This window comes from Passer domesticus, unplaced genomic scaffold (genome assembly GCF_036417665.1).
Source record: "Passer domesticus isolate bPasDom1 unplaced genomic scaffold, bPasDom1.hap1 HAP1_SCAFFOLD_37, whole genome shotgun sequence".
In the NCBI taxonomy this organism is placed as follows: Eukaryota; Metazoa; Chordata; class Aves; order Passeriformes; family Passeridae; genus Passer; species Passer domesticus.
Window position 1 is genome coordinate 3,389,141 of NW_026990149.1, and position 17,119 is coordinate 3,406,259.

Genomic DNA, 17,119 nt, shown 5'->3' on the forward strand with positions numbered 1-17,119 from the left:
CTGTGGTGAGGAGGAGCTCTGAGTTATAGACGGGCCAGGCATCGGCTGCGAAGGGAATTCCTACCAGACATGTGGAAAGTGGGTTATCCATGCTTCCCATGGATAAGCACATGTTATCCTGTTTTAACGTCCTTGCTGAGGTTACCCAGACATTGTGGCCAGGCTGTGGGCTGATCCAACTGATGGCACATGGTACAGTGAAGAAATCCAAGCAGCAGTGAGGACAGCACCAACGGAGACATTTTTCATCTCTGGACAGGAATGGGGCTTCTGATAGGGAATATAAGCAAAATTTGTTATCTTGATGGCGGGAGGGGAGGGTTAGGGTTTTCTCCTTTGTTCCTTTCCTCTGTTCCTTCCCCTCCCCCTTATTTTTTTTTCTTTCTTTTTTTTTTTTTCTTTCTTTTCTTTTTTTTTTTTTTTTCTTTTTCCTTAAACTAAGGGTGGGGAAGTGGGTATAAGGTTAGGGGTTTTTGGTAAGAGTTGAGAAAGGGGAATAATAGGGCTTTTTAGGATCTAAATGGATAATAACATATAACTCAGAGAACAATTTTGTGTTCAGGCTGTGTCTGGCTTATGGCTTGATGCAGCAGAATGTTGTTCAGCTTTCTGTTTTGTCTGCTGTCCTGTGATGGGATGGGCTTTTCTTCTGTATGTGGACATTTGGCAACGTCTTCGTCTCCAGGCAGAACTGGTCTGGTTTTGAGGAGGTCTTGTGTTTGACTCAGGGGAATTCTTGTCAGTGTTTGTGGGAGTGGCTTTTGCAGTGCCTAGGTATGGTTTTATGTTTTTTCCTGGGTACCATCCAGGAGCAGATGGGAGTAGAACACAGGCATCCCCTCTTCCCCAGGTAATCAATTGGAATGGCCCAGAAATTTGATGTGTTTTTGGGTCCTTCCCCAGTACAGGTGGTTTCTCAGTGAGCTTTGCTTGGGTGGTATTTGCAAAGTGGTGAAGTACTGGGGGGTCAGGCTCTGATGTTGTAGAGTTCAGGAAGTTGATGACATAGAGAGCCTTGCAAAGTCTTTCCACTGGAGATTTCATTTTTGTTTCTCTTTGCTGCTGACTGAGGACTCTTTTGAGGGTTTGATGTGTCCTTTTTACGATGGATTGTCCTGTGGGATTTGCAGGTATGCCTTTCTTGTGTTCTATTCCCCACTCACTGAAGAACTCTTTTAACTGACAAGAGGTATAGGCAGGTCCATTGCAGAGAGTATTAGTACAGAAAGTATTTCTACTGCCTGGCTAGTAAAGAGAGGGCACGGACTTTTACAAGGAGTGCATAACCCAGGCCTGAAGCCAACAGACAGTCCTAGAAATGTCCTTGGACCAGAGATGAGAGGAAGTTGGACAGTTACACAATGGCTGCAGACTAGGCTAGCTAGACACCAGGAGATACCAGCAAAACCGCAAGGCAGCAATTACACAAGATAGCAGCAGACCGCAGGACAGAAAGAGTGTAGAACCAAGAAAAGCATGAGCAGCTGGTTTACACCAATCACAGCATGAGTCAGGGCTCCTGGACAGTCCCTTGTAACCAATAATATGTACGCTTGAGCCGCATGGACAGATAACAATGCTATATAAGAGCCTATCAATTTCCAATAAATCGAACAAGATGCATACCTCGTGTCGAGTCGTGTCTTGATTCCAGACCCCTTATCTCTTCATATCATTACAGTGGGGCATGCTGTGCTGAGACAGATACAACCTTGTCCTATATATACAAGCAACATTGTCTGATTGCCTGAATGCGTTTCAAAGTGGCAAATCCTTTGGTCTGTGTCCAAACGTGTGTCTTGATCACTTTCTAATGTCCCCTCACATATGTACCCCAGTTGGTTCCTCATAGAACAGGGCTCTAGGTTGATGGTCTGCCACTCTCCTCTAATTTCTCGTGCCCATGTTCTATGTTCAGAAGGATACAACACAGTCCCTTCATGGTTTAGTCCCAGGGGAACTATTGGGTGACTTAAGCTCCCTGATGCGTTACATATTGTTAAAACAAAGGCTGTTACTTTACTAGTCACAGGGTTATAAGTGAAGTTGGCCAAAGTCCACCAAGATCCCTTTCCATATCGGATGCACTATCCCAAACAATTTTGCGGAGTTCAGCAGAGAATATTCCTCTCTGCCCTCCCTGATGATGCAGCAGCCACTGACTGCATCCACAGTTGTGCTTGAGTACACCCAAGAGCTAGTGAGACGTTTTCACTGGCTCTGCCTAATGCATTAATTATTACCTCATCGTCCTGTTCTTCAGTGTTCTTCCTTTCTGGCAATACTTTGGAGAACTTCCAGTGGTTGTCACCTAGTGCTAGCAGGGAGGATTGTAAAGGTTGCTGTAATTTAACTAAGTCACTCCCCACTGTGGTTAATTTATGCATCAACACTTCTGAATCTATGGTGTTTAGCACTCCCTAGCAGCCCAGTGAGATCTCTTTCACTCCTAAAGTTAGGGGGCATTCATTCTTGAAGCCAAGTGGTCCAGTCCATGAAAGGATTTCTGAGAAATGGGGCACACTCTAGTTGAATGTCCAAAGCATTTACCTGTTCCCATTTCTACTTGCTTCAGAGACCATTCTGGATTAACCAGCAGTCTCTGAGTTCTTGTTTTCTTCATAGCATACGGCCCAATTCTAGTAATCACAGGAACTATAGGCTGCACTTCTGCTTCTGGAATAATTGGCCTTTGGGTAGGAACAGCTTTCTTTTGTGTTAGTGGGGTAGTTCTGATCTTGTTCTTCTGATATTCAGTGCACACTTGAGTGATGCTAAAGTCAAGATCATACTCTCTTATTGCACACCCTTCTATTTTTAGGGCACTTACTCAAACATTTGTCACAGCATTCAGAGCTAATCTGAATGAGTTTCATGGGTGGATGGTAAGCCTCATGCAACCCACCTTGCACAAATGCATAGCTACATCCCCAAACATTTCTCCCTTCCCACAAAGGTGCATTTGTGACCTTCAGGATCTCATTTAGGGCCCTACGAGAGTGGGGATCACAGGCCCTCCCTTGGCACCGGTACATCCCAGTTACGTTGTACCTGTGCGGTATCGCACTGGCTCCTGTTACAACCATGGCAATGGCTATCATAGTTACCACCTTCTCCATCATGTCCATGATTTCTCTAAGTCCATATATTCACGGTTCCAGCTTCAGTTCTTTGTCACCTGGCATCAGTTTCCAGACTTCCTCAGGGGCTTTCTTCACTCGGGAGTGATGGATCCAGGCCTGCTGTTCTTTGATCTTGATTGCAGTAAAGGTAGTGAGGAGCACCTGGAATGGTCCTTCCCACTGCAGTTCCAGGGTCTTTTCTGCCAAAGACTTAACATACCCATAATCCCCAGGTTGTACATCATGTACTGGTCCATCCAAATCTCTGTTTTGAGCTCCAGCCACATATTTTGCAGTTCCTCTCAGTTGTTTATTCAGGGCTATCATATACTTGGGTAGGGTTTCCTCCCCTATTTGTGTAGGTGTGGCTCCTTCTTGAACTGCATATGGTCTCCCATATAATATTTCAAAGAGGCTCAATTTTTCCCTTGTCCTTGGTTTTGTCCAAATTGGCAATAATGCTAATGGAAGAGCCTGGGGCCAAGGTAGGTTTGCCTCTTCTCCCAATCTCACAATTTGTTGCTTAATCAAATGATTCATCTTTTCCACTTGCCCACTCGATTGAGGATGATATGGGGTATGCAGCTCACAGTCTATCCCCAGGTGGTGGCTAATTTCTTGCACAATTTTGGAAACAAAATGCGGCTCTCTGTCTGAGGATATGGTGGCTGGAACCCCAAACCTCAGGATTATTTCTTGCAACAGTGCTTTGCTTACCTCTCGTGCTTTAGCTGTCCTAGTAGGGAAAGCTTCTGGCCAACCTGAAAAGGTATCAGGCAATACCAAGAGGTAATGATATCCCCCCTTCCTGGGTAATTCTGTGAAATCGATTTGCCACTGTTGCCCAGGTCCGCAGCCTTTCCCAATTTGTCCAACTTTAGGCTTTGGGATGTTTTTAGGATTAGTTCAGAGGCAAAGACTACACTGACGAGTTACCTGTATTACTGTGCCCTGGAGTTTCCTGGCCATAATTTTTCCTTTCAAATGGTTGTACAGGGCATCTACTCCCCAGAGTGTTTTTTCATGTTCTTTTTGCACTGATGACCACAGCAAATAGGAAGGCGCTACAAGTTTCCCTTCCTCTGTTACAGCCTGTCCTTCTTGATTATAATTTGCTTTTTTGGCCTTAAAAAGTTTCTTATCCTTTTTATTGTACACTGGCTTACCATCAATAGAAATTTTTCCATCTGGGATCAATGTTGCCTCCACTGTCTCCTCAAATACCTCACCTCTGGCTGCGTCTTTTGCCTCTCTGTCCACCAGCATGTTCCCTTCTTCCAATTCAGAGCTCACTTTTTGCTGTGCCTTAATGTGCATGATGGCTGCCTTCTCAGGAAGTTGTACTGCACCTAGTAGTCTCAGTATCTCTTGTGCATGTTTAATATTCTTCCCTTGTGAATTCAACAGTCCTCTCTCTCTCCAAATGGCTCCACGTGCATGAACCACCCCAAACGTGTATCTTGAGTCCGTGTAGATGTTAACCCCTTTTCCTTTTGCCAGCTCTAAGGCTCGAGTTAAGGTGATTATTTCAGCCTTCTGTGCACAGGTGTTTGCTGGTGAAGGTCCAGACTCTATTACCTCTCTGCTTGTGGTAACCGCATATCCAGGGTGCCTTTTTCCACTGATGACATAGCTGCTTCCATCAGTGAACCAGGTCTCAGCATCTTCAAGTGGGGTGTCCTTCAGATCCGGGCAGCTGGAGAAAGTGGCTCCAGTGGTCTCCAGACAGTCATGGATCACTGCTTCTCCCATACTCCCACTGAGGAAGGAAGCTGAATTTACAATGTGAGTTACCACAATTTCAACATCATCTTGTTCTACTAGTATAGCTTGGTACTTCAGAAACCTCTGTGGGGAGAGCCAATGTCCCCCTTTTGCCTCAAGGACTGCAGACACCGTGTGGGATACCAGCACAGTCATTTTCTGGCCCAGGGTGAATTTGTGTGCTTCCTGGATGTTCACTGCCGCTGCTGCAACAGCTCTGAGACACCCTGGCCATCCTTTAGCTGCCGTGTCCAGCTGTTTGGAGAGATAGGCCACTGCTCTCTGGTACGGGCCTAAGTTCTCTGCTAATATTCCCAGGGCAATCCCTTGTTTTTCGTGGGAAAACAGGAAAAATGGTTCACTCACGTCTGGAAGTCCTAGAGCCGGAGCTGACATGAGGGCCTTCTTTAGTTGGTCACAGGCTTGGGTTGCTTCTTTTGTCCACTGAAGATCTCTGCTCCCTTCCCTGATCAGGGCATATAGAGGTTTAACAAGTAACCCATAGTTAGAAATCCACAGGCTGCACCACCCTGTCATGCCTAAAAAGGTTCTCAGTTCCTTCAGTGTCTGAGGGCTCGGGGTCTGGCATATTGCTTCTTTGCCATCCTGCCCCAAGGTCCTTTGACCTGCACTCACCTCATAACCCAGGCAAATGACTGTTTGCCTCACCATCTGGGCTTTCTTCTGGGATATTCCATACCCCTGCAGGCCCAAACAGTTTAGGAGGCTTACCGTCCAGTGCACGCGTGTCTCCTGGGTCTGGGTGGCTGCTAGGAGGTCATCCACGTACTGCAGCAACTGCCCTTCTCCTGGTAGAGGTTTCCAAGACTCTAAATGCTTGGCAAGTTGCTCCCCAGATACAGTGGGAAGTTCTTGTACCCCTGTGGTAATACACACCATGTGAGCTGCTTCCTCCGTGCAGTTTTGGGGTTCTCCCATTTGAATGCAAAAATTTTCTGGCCGGCCTCGTAGAGAAGGAGGCAAAAGAAGGCATCCTTCAAATCTAAAATGGTAAACCAGGTTAGTTCAGGTGTTAAAGGAGTTAATAAAGTATAAGGGTTAGCAACTACTGGATACAAGTCTTCAGTTACTTTGAGAACAGCCCTTAGGTCTTGTACTAACCTGTATGACCCATCAGGCTTTCTTACTGGCAAAATGGGGGTATTGAAATCAGACTGACACTCTCTTAACAGTCCTATTAGCAAAAAGTTTTCTATGATTTTGCTAGTCCCTTCTCTGTCTTCCTTCTTTAAGAGGTATTTTTTAACCCTTACTTGTTGTTCCCCTTCCTTGAGCTTAATTTGTATGGGCAATGCATTCTTTGCTCTCCCTGGTATATTAGAAGCCCATACACCAGGGAATATTTGATCCATTATTTTCTTGAAGTTTCTCTCTTCTTCACTCACAATTTCAATTTCATTGATTATTAACATTAGGCTTAACAGCTCCACATATTGTTGGTCCTTTACCTCCAAACTAATTTCTCCATTTTTCAATATTATTTTTGCATCCAGCTGCTCTAGCAGATCCCTGCCCAAAAGTGCAGATGGAGCATTAGGCATATATAAAAATGGATGAATCTCCCATTGCTTTCCCAATTTATCCTTTAATGGTTTGCAAAAATATGCTCTTTCAGATTGACCAGTAGCCCCCTTTACCATAACATAATCATTTGTTAGAGGTACAGGACCTTATTCAACACTGACAATGTTGTCCCTGTGTCCACTACAAATTCCACTTCCTTTTCCTTGTTCCCCAGTTTAACTACAACCAGAGGGTCCCCTAGGGTAGGGCCCTCCTGTCCTCCTCAGTCCTCCTTCACATGAGCAACCAGCCTTTCCCCCAACCCCCAATCGCTTTTTCTCTGTTCATCACCCCTTCTTCATTCTGGGCACTGGTTTTTCCAGTGTCCAAATTTCTTGCAAAATGCACATGGATCTTTTCCCACTCGGGGTGGTCCTTGTCTTGGCAGGTCTTGCTCACGTTTCTCCTTTTCTCCCGCCCTTACTACTGCTACTAATGTCTTCATCCCTGGTTTATATCCTCCCTCCTGATTACTAAACACTCTCCATGCTTCATCCAATAGAGTCTCCAAACCTCAGCTATTTGGGCCCCGGATCTTCTGAAGTTTCCACCTGATATCTCCTGTGGATTGTCCGAAAAATAAATTTATTAGTTGTTGTATTCCTTCATCCAATCCAGAGTCCAGGGTGGTATATCGCCGCATCGTGTCCCAGAGGTGATCCAAAAATTCAGAAGGTGTTTGAGTAGGACCTTGTTTAACAGCATGTAAGGCTGACCAATTTATGGTTTTAGGAATTGCTCATTCTAGTCCTTTTACTACAAAGTCTTGGTATCTCTTAAGCTGTGCCCATTCATCGGGTTCATTGGGATCCCACATCGGATCCTGAAGGGGAAACACATCTTTGATATCCTCTTGTGCTGCTGCACAAGCGTCTTCAGCTAAATCCTTGGCTACCTTCAAAAGCAACTGCTTCTCTGTTTCTGTTAAGGCATCAAGCAGTAACTGCATGTCTGCCCAATCAGGTAAATGCTGCTTAGCCATAAACTTTACCCTTTTAGCAACCCCTATTGGGTCATTCCCATAACCCTTAGCAGTCTTTTCCCAAGCCTCCAAATCCACTGAGAAAAAGGGGACCTTAATCATCCTTGGTTCCCCATTAGAGGTTATAGCCTGCCTTAAGGGTGCTTGTATGAGTCCTTTAGTTTGCTTTCTAGTTGTTTGTGGGGGTGGGTTCAGTCTGGTTTGCCTTCTGGCCCTTGATGCTATCAGACCTTGCAGGGAAGGCTCAGGACTTGGTTCAGATTCATCCCATTCACTATCACTACTAGGCAACGGTGGGTAAAGCCTCCATGGTTCCCTTAATTCAGGAGTTGGTGGGGAAACCCCTCCCTCAATTACTGTTTTTCCCAGGGCAGATGAACCAGAAGACAAGTTAGGGGAGGCTAAAGTTGGTGAGGGTTCCAATTTTACTCGTTCCTCTACCCTGCCTCCTTCCTGCTTTCTAGGGGGTGGTAAAAGTGCCTCTACTGTCTCTTGTTCTAAGATCTCTGTTGCATGGAGCACGTGCTACAACCCTGTTTCAGCTTTTCCCTGTTAGCTTTATTATCCTTCTCAAGAGCCAATACCAGTGGATCAGATGGAGGCCTAATCCCACAATCCCTTTGCCACTCAGGGTGATTTCAAAGGCTGAAAAACATAGCAGCATAAGTCACCTCTTGCCACTTCTATTCCCACCTAAGGAAAAGCATGAACTGTAATAGAGTCTCATAGTCCAGTGTACCATTTGCTGGCCACTTCACTCCTCCATCAAGTCTATAGAGTGGCCACCACTACGTGGAAAGTTTGACAAGTTCCCTTTTAGTTTCACTGCCACCATAGCCCACCAGCTCTTTCCAGTGTGTTAAGATACACCCTAAAGGGCTTCCTCTGGGAATCTCTTTGCTTTCATTTGCCCCCATGTTTAGGATCCTCTTTTTCACAATGTCTTTTGATCTTATCCCAGTTCTTAAATTTCACTTGGTATTCCCTTGGTACAAAAATATACTGGCAACACTCAACTCTAAGAATTTCCACTGCTTTCTTTAATGTTCCTGAAACCCCATTTTCCAACAACTCAAATATTTTACTGCTATCCCGTAACTCTTGACCAATTGCCAACAAAATTCATATAGTTATCTGGGCAGCCTTTTGTTCCTTTTTATAACAGAGAGACAAGTTCCAGTCTTAGGTATTAACCACCTGTACCCTTGCCAGACCCACGAGTCCTGACAGACTGCACACCGAAACACGATCCACAGATCACAGCAGCAATCTTTCCTTGGGCAGGGGAATACCCCTCAACCAGGTTCTCGATTCCTGTGCCTCCTGTTCCTGCTCATATAGTTGTGCTAGCAAACAAAGGGATAAAACAGCTTGTTAATTAATGTTCTCCTTTTCTCTAAAAAAAGAAAGGGTTAGAAGGCCTTCAAAGGCAGGGTTCAGAGCAGCAGCTGTTAGGGAAAGAACTTGTAGTTCTACAAAAAAGGGGTGGGAAAACTCCTTTTGATTCAATCTAATGAAACCACACCATGTAGTTAGGTACTCCACCCAAGTTGCAGGTTACTAATAATTTATTAAATCAGGTCCTCTGTTAAGCTTTGCTCCAGGTGTATTCCTATTAAAATATGTTTAAAAATTGGAAGCAACTTTTCATACACTGTAGACAGTGTGCAGCTGAAAGCAAAGCATATCTCTTGTCATGCTGTAACCAAAGGACAGATAGAAACCTTGCAAAGTATCAGTCAAGTTCTGGCAGAAATCTGACGATTCCACGCTGCACCAAGAGCTGTGTGAGGCACTACTGTAACCCATTCCGAAGCTTTCTGGACTGCTAACCAAATTTCTCTCACACTTTGGTGGAAAATGTTACAGAACACAGAGTTCAGCTGCGTATCTGGGCACCAAAGAAGTCTCTCAGCTACCTCTGCCAGCACTACTTCTGGGCTCTCTGTTTTCTGCATACAACCAAAGCCGCTAAACTGAATTTCCCTTTTCTTGCTGACAACCTGACTCCTAACACTAATAGTTTAGGCTCACAAAAAAGAAACAGACAGGGGTTTTCACAACCCCAAACACAACAAAAGTTTTAACAAGGTCCTGCTGAAAATCACACAAACTTTGGCCAGGGCACAGCACAAATCCCTCCACAAGAATTGGGGGGGTGGAGGTAAACCATCAGCACTTTAAAATATTACCACACACTCTAGCAACTGCAAACCTCACATACCAATAAAATTATCAAAACACGCGCTCACCAAACTCTCGGGGTTTTACAGGGAGATAAAAAGAGGTATCCCAAGGCTACAAAGTCTGGACTCCCCTCTGGTTACCCAGGAAACAAATGACTGCCTGATCACCAGGACTGTGTCAGGAATAGTTGTGGGCTTTCCATTCACTCTTTTAACTACTAAGGAAACAAATTTAACTCACACAAAGCCTTTTTCACCTGACCATACATCAAATAAAAGTTTACATCCAAAAACACATGCTGTCCAAGCTCACACACAGCCTAATTCCCCTCTAACACAGTCTAAGCACAATACAAACACTTGAAATCAGTCCGCTCTCCCAAACAAAAGTGTCAGCGTCCCTCCACAATCAGGCAGGGATTTCAAAGACCTTTTACAACTTTAAGCTTACAAAACTCCCAAAAACACTTACAAAGGTTAATAACACATGCCAAATCACACAAATGATAATGCTTACAACACAAACTCTCACAAACCACAACAAATACGGTGCATCTACAACCTAAACACACAAAATCACAAAACCACCAAACAAACACGGATCCAATTACAATACACACACACACACACACACACACACACAGACACACAGACACACAGACACACACACACAACGCTGGGGGCACAACCAGGATTGTCTGCCACCCACAATGGGACCCTTCGCAGCCCAAAAATTCGGACTAACCACCCAAATGACGAGTCACTGTGGTGCACCTTTAAACTACAAATTGAAACCAGAGCCACCCCTGCTCCAATCCCAATTCACAACACCACAGCCATTGTCTCCACTAGGAGGCACGGACTACCAGAGCCCTGGTCCCCACTGCGGGACACGGGTTACCAGACCACTGAGGCGGGACGTCTCCCGCGTCCTATTAACTGCTGATATAATAAGGTACCTTTCCCTAAAGAGAAACATACCTTTTGTCCGTGGTTCCAGCAGGACCTGGTCTTTCCCCACGTAGGCAGCAGGATCACAGGATCCTCCTTCCCAGAAATTCCTGGGTGGGTGCCCAGAGGGGTCCCGGACCCCCACTGGCCCCACGGCCAGAGAGTGCAGGATGTCCTGCTGCAGTCACCAAAGTGATTTATTAAAAAAATATGGATATTGATCTAGCACCGATATCCAACTGTGACGGACAAAAACTCTCTAACAGTTTAAAGCTAGAAAGTGTATGTTTATTGCGATGCCGGGCGGCGTGTGGGATTGCTCCCAAATACACACTGCAATTTACAGGTGATTACAGAGTCCTGTCATCCATACAACTACTGAATACCCAAAATACAAATACATATTCATAATTTTGGTACATCCCATTCCCTGTTTCATAGGCTAATTAGTTCAAAATCTATTAGGCATACGTAGTTTGTTCTTTGAAATGGGTTGGGGTCCCTTTCATGGGAAGGGTCCCAAAATGAGGAAGTAAATGAAGTCTTCCTTATTCGGACCTTTCTACCTTTTCAATGCAAATATGACAAATGAACCCTTGGTAGAATTACCATTCCCTGGCTTCAATTGGTTTCAGAACACAGGAGGCCCACAATTGTCTTATGTTCCTAAAAGCTATCTGTCAGTTTCTATAGTCTTCATTATAAACCCAGCTAACCAAACATTGTGTTTGATTAGCTGGGTTTATAATAAAGACTATAGAATGATTGACAAGCAATCCATTATTAGTTAATTACTAACTCTTACCTTCATCAAGGCCTACCTATTTATTTTAATTAATTACAATAAAGCTTATCTCTAACTAAAATCTTAGCTCCTCCAAAATGTCTAACTTCCTTAAAGTTTTTGTTTCAAATCCAGCCTCTTGCCATGGTGCTCTTGGGTCTTCCTCTTCAAGATGGGGGTCTCACAAGGTGTGGCCATCAGGGGGTGACTTACGGGGTGCAGGTCGTGCTGTCCTGTCTTGGTTTGGAAAGCCAGGTGTCTGCTAAGGAAGGCAGGAACCTCCCCTGAAATGGAAAATGGAAACTCCTTCCCTCTGAATTGTTATAATTCTGAATTAAGGGGCTCTCAGGCAAAGCTATGGGAATAGGAATTCTTTTTTAGCAAAAATTAAAAATACAAAGGCAATAGCAAAAACCAAAAAAAAAAAACCAAAACCACTGACAGAGTCAGAATATAACCTGACACCCTGTGGGTCAGGGTGCTGGCAGCAGTCCCATTGAATGGTGGCTGCAGCCCTCCTGCAGTGACAGGTGTGGCTCTGTTGGAGCAGGGATCCTGGAGAAGGGTGGAGTTTTCCTCTGAAGGTCCAGTGGTGGTGTAGATGGGCCTGGTCTTCCTCTGGCAATCCAGTGGGAAAAGGTTGATCCTCTGGCAATCCAGTGGGAAAAGGCTGCTGCAATTTTCCAAACTCAGATTCTATCCAGGAAGAAATGCTTGGCTCCTCCCGCTGGGCAGAGCATTTCCCAGTGGCATGATGTTATTTTATCAGCCATGCAGTAGCACTCACTGGCCCATTAACAGGAGGTAATTAATAATTATTGACAGAAGCTATCTCCTGGATGAAGGATTGGTTGTGGAAGAGATAAACTGCCCAATGAACAGAAGATAAGTGCCCCACCTCTGACTGATGGCAAACAGAACACACACTTAGCTTGCAATCCAGGACATGTCCTCACTGGCTGCCCCCATTCTCCAGAGTCCATGGTGTCCAGGGAGGCTGCAGCTGCCGGTGCCGGGAACAAACGAGATGGGTCTTGGTTTCAGAAAGCTCCAGAATCCATTTCTTACCCCCAAAAGACAGGGCAAAGGCAGGTGCCCCCTCAAACACCTATGAAATGGTGAGACTTTAGAGATCGCTGATCAATGTCATTCATTTAACACAGTTTGGGCTGTTTTTAAGGGATAAAGATGAATCAGAAGAAAATCAAGGCCAAACCAAAAGGACAAGCAGCCAGGTGTGTTCCCAGCATGGATCACAGGGAATGTGGGTCACCAGGGCTGTGCCCAGCGTGGCTCCTGCAGTGGGGGATGGAGCTGGAGCAGCGCACAAAGCTCTTCCCGCACTCGAGGCACTCGCAGGGCTTCCCTCACCAGTGCCTCCGTTGGTGTTGGGTCAAGTTAGAGCTGCTGGAGAAGCTCTTCCCACACTGGGGACATTCGTAGGGCCTCTCCCCGCTGTGGATGCGCCGGTGCCTGACAAGGTGGCAGTTCTGCCTGAATCCCTTCCCACAGTCGGGGCAGCAGAAGGGCCTCTCCTCTGTGTGACTCCAATAGTGCAGGAGGAGATGGGAGTGGGTCCGAAACCCCTTCCCACACTTGGAACACTCGTAGGGCCTCTCCCCAGAGTGGATCTTTTGGTGGACAATCAGGCTGGAATGCTGGCTGAAGCTTTTCCCACACTCCCCACACTCGTAGGGCCTCTCCCCGATGTGGATTCTCTGGTGGCAGAACAGACTGGAGCTCTGGCTGAATCTCTTCCCACACTCCCCACACTCGTAGGGCCGTTCCCCAGTGTGGGTCCTCTGGTGCTGGATCAGATTGGAGCTCTGCCTGAAGCTCTTCCCACATTCCTCACACTCGTGGGGCCTCTCCCCAGTGTGGATGAGCCGGTGTCTGACAAGATGGGAGTTCCGCCTGAAGCCCTGCCCGCAGTCGGGGCAGCGGAAGGGCCTCTCCTCTGTGTGCGTGCGCCGGTGCATGAGGAGATCAGAGCTGCTCTGAAACCTCTTCCTGCACTGATCACACTCGTAGGGCCACTCCCCAGTGTGGGTCCTCTGGTGCCTGATCAGGTTGGAGCTGTGCCTGAAGCTCTTCCCACACTCCTCGCACTTGTGGGGCTTCTCTCCATCAGGAACCTCCTCATGGACCACCAGCTCCAAGCTCTGGCTCCATCTCCGGCCGCCTTCCCGGCCCAGGCTGGCTCTTTCCCCCTCAGATCCCCGCCATCTGCGTTTGCAGCCCCTCCTCGTGTGGCATCTCCGGGGCTTTTCCTCCCCGTTGGGTTCCTGCACCGTGGAGCCGCTCAAAACGGCCTCTGCCATAAGGTTCTGCTGTGCTGGGCTGGGAGATGCAGCAGGAGAGAGAGGCAAAGGGGCACTGACTTCCTCCTCACCTGACTCCATGTCCAGGGACATCTTCCTCTTCCTCACTACCTCACAAGAAGTGACAATGGGAAATCCTGGTTTGGGGAAAACAAGGGATGAGCATGTTGAGTTTGAAGGTCTTTCTGCCCAAGTCAATCTCTACAAGTCACCAGCGACCTAGGCTGCAGAAACACCTCCCAAACACCAAGATTCAGTGCTGAAAAACCCTCCCCAGGAGTTCCCCACCCCTGCTCCCTCCCCTCTGCTCTTTGGGAGTTCCCTCTGTCCCAGGTGCTGGGGTCATGCTTGCATTGGGGGTCCCCCTTCTCCTCGGTGCCTGCCCTCCCCAGCCTGCTGGCAGTCCCAGCAATCCCAAAACCTGCCCCCTCTTCGCTCCCGATTCAGGGCTGCCGGGGCTTTTTGGGCTCCCTTCTCCCCTCATTCTCTGCTCTGGGCTGCAGGGGCTCCAAGGAGTCCCCCCTGCCCCTCTCCAGCCTCTGCAGGCTCCCGCCAATGGCGGCGCTCCCCCCTCTCTGGGCTCCCCACTTTGGGCTCCTGGGGGACACAGGGCTCTGCTCCTCCAGGCTGCCTCTGCCGCCAGCCGCCACCGCCACCCCCCCGATGTCCCCACAAGGGGCCTTTTCCGCTCAGCCTTGCACTTCTTCATTCTCCAAACATCCCCCCAAAAAAATCCCAGCCCAGGGACCCCCCGGGATATCTGGGCCGAGCTCCCCCTGCCCGCTCACCAGCGCCATGGGGGCGATGATCCCACAGGTGGGGGCTGCGAATGCACGGAGGGCTCGACCGCGTGCTTCCTGCTGCTCAGCCTTGATCCGCCTCTGTCCCTCCTCTTCCTCTTCCTGCCCCTTCTCCTATTCCATCCCCCGCCTCCTCCTAATCCTTCTCCTCCCTAACCACACCTCCTTCTGCTTCTGTGGCTGCTCTCTCTCCGCCTTCCCCTTCCTCTTCCATCTCCCCTCCCACCCTCTTCCTCCCTAATCCCGCCTCCTCCTCCTTCATCCCTCCCCTTCCCTCCCTCCTCCTCCTCCCGCAGCAGCAGCGACCCCCTCGCTGCCCCGTTCCCGGAGCCCTCGCAGCCCGCGGCAGGAGCGGGGCTGGAGCCGGCACAGCTCGGCACGGGCAGCGCGGGGCTCTCGGCTGCTCCCGGCCGCTGCGGAGAAGGGGGGAAGCCGGCCCGGGCAAAAGGAGAGGCAAACTGCGACAACTGGGGGCCCCACATCCAAACTGGGCCCTGCTGGGGAGCCTGCCTGGGCACTGCCAGCCCTTGGGGCTCCGCTCGGCACAGCCGGGAGGGGGGAACGCACAGAGGGCTGCGGGATCCCAGCGCTGGCAGCACTGCCAGGGACTGGGCTCTGCTGGCATCATACTGGGAGTGACTGGGACTCTACTGGGTTGTTCTGGGATCATACTTGGACTGTACTGGGTTTGTTCTGGGATCATACTGGAATCACACTCGGACTGTACTGGGTTTGTACTGATATCATTCTGGGATCATACTGGGAGTGAGCAGGAGCCTGCAGAGGCAATTGAGACCATGGTAGGGGCAAATGGGATCTACTGGGAGTGACTGGCATTATGCTGAGGGTGACTGGGAGCAACTGGGAGCAACTGGGATCATGCCAGGAGCAACTGGGAGTGGCTGGCTGTGTGCTGGGAGGGATTGGAAACAACTGGGCTTCTACTGGGATCAACTGGGATCATGCTGGGGGTGACTGGGATCATCCTGGCAGTGAGTGCCACTGCACTGAGGCTGACTGGGAGTGCTTGGCAGCAAATGGGATCATACTGGGGAATAATGGGAGGGACTGGGAACCTGCTGGAGGGACCTGGGATACATTGGGAGATACTGGGAGTGACTGGAACCAAAGGGAGGGTGAAAGAGAGCCACTGGAACCATGTGGAGCACAACTGGTTCATACTGGCAGGGACTGGGAGCACACTGGGCTCATCTCTGGATCATACTGGGAGGGACTGGACTAATACTGGGAGAATCTGAGAGCGACTGGGAACACACCCTGCACATCATCCCCCATACTGGGCCCGACTGGGAGCAACTGGGATTATACTGGGACCACACTGGGAGGGCTGGCATGTGACTGGGATCCAGCTGGAGCTTACTGGGATCATATTGGGGTTCAAAGGGAGCAACTGGGATCACACTTTGGCCTACTGGGAGCACCTGAGAGAAACTGGGATCATGCTGCAAGCAAACTGGAGGAACTGGGCAGGACTGGATGCATGCTGGAGGCAGCTGGGATATTCTGGGCATGACTGGGGGATCACACTGGGAGAACTGACACCTTCCTGGGGCCACTGGCAGCGCCGGGAAAGGACTGCAGACATGCTGGGACAAGGTGGGAAATGTTGGGAGGTTTTGTGGATTTTGGGGGTGTTTGTATTTTGGGGGTTTTATTGGTGCTTTGCGGGGGGCGGGGTGGGGTGTTGTTCTGGAGGTGTTTATTGAATTTTTTTGGGTTTTGTATTTTGGAAGGTTTTACTGAGATTTTCCTGGGTTTTTTGGGATTCTCAGAAATTCTGGGAGTTTTATTGGGATTTCTAGGAGATTTTGAGGCATTTCACTGGAATTGTGGGGGCTTTTAGTGGGATCCATTGGAGATTTGGTTTTTTCAGAATTTTCGTGGGATTTTTGGGGTTTTATGGGGTTTTTTGGGTGTTGCCATGATTTCTTCGGGTGTTGGGGAGGGATATTATGGGATTTTTATTATTTAGGGGACATTTTTTGGGGGGATTTGCGAGGTTTCATCTGGATTTTGGGGGTTCTTGAGATTTCAAAAGATTCTGTGGGGTTTTATTGGAAGGAGATTTTGATGCCTCTCAGCCCTTCCGGAAAACCCTGGGACAACCCCAAAGGTCCACTAAAAGGTCCAGACCCCCAAACTCCACTAAAAATCCCAAATTCCTCAAGAAATTACAATAAGATCCTCCAAAACCCCAGAGAATCCCACAAAATCCCAGTCAAACCCACCAAAACTCAAAAAAACCCCCCAAAATTTCACTGAAGCCCCTCAAAAATCAATCCCCCCAACCCCAATAGAATCCCCCAAAATCCAAAACTCCCCAAATCTGGGCCAGAAAATGACTGTGCTGGTATCCCACACGGTGTCTGCAGTCCTTGAGGCAAAATGGGGACATTGGCTCTCCCCACAGAGGTTTCTGAAGTACCAAGCTATACTAGTAGAACAAGATGGTGTTGAAATTGTGGTAACGCACACTGTAAATTCAGCTTCCTTCCTCAGTGGGAGTATGGGAGAAGCAGTGATCCATGACTGTCTGGAGACCACTGGAGCCACTTTCTCCAGCTGCCCGGATCTGAAGGACACCCCACTTGAAGATGCTGAGAC

General features: G+C 48.2%; 1 pseudogene; it reads right to left on the minus strand.

The window, feature by feature from the left end:
• The window catches only part of LOC135292537 (zinc finger protein 850-like), a 337,224-nt pseudogene that overhangs the window by 79,386 nt on the left and 240,719 nt on the right, over window positions 1-17,119 (minus strand).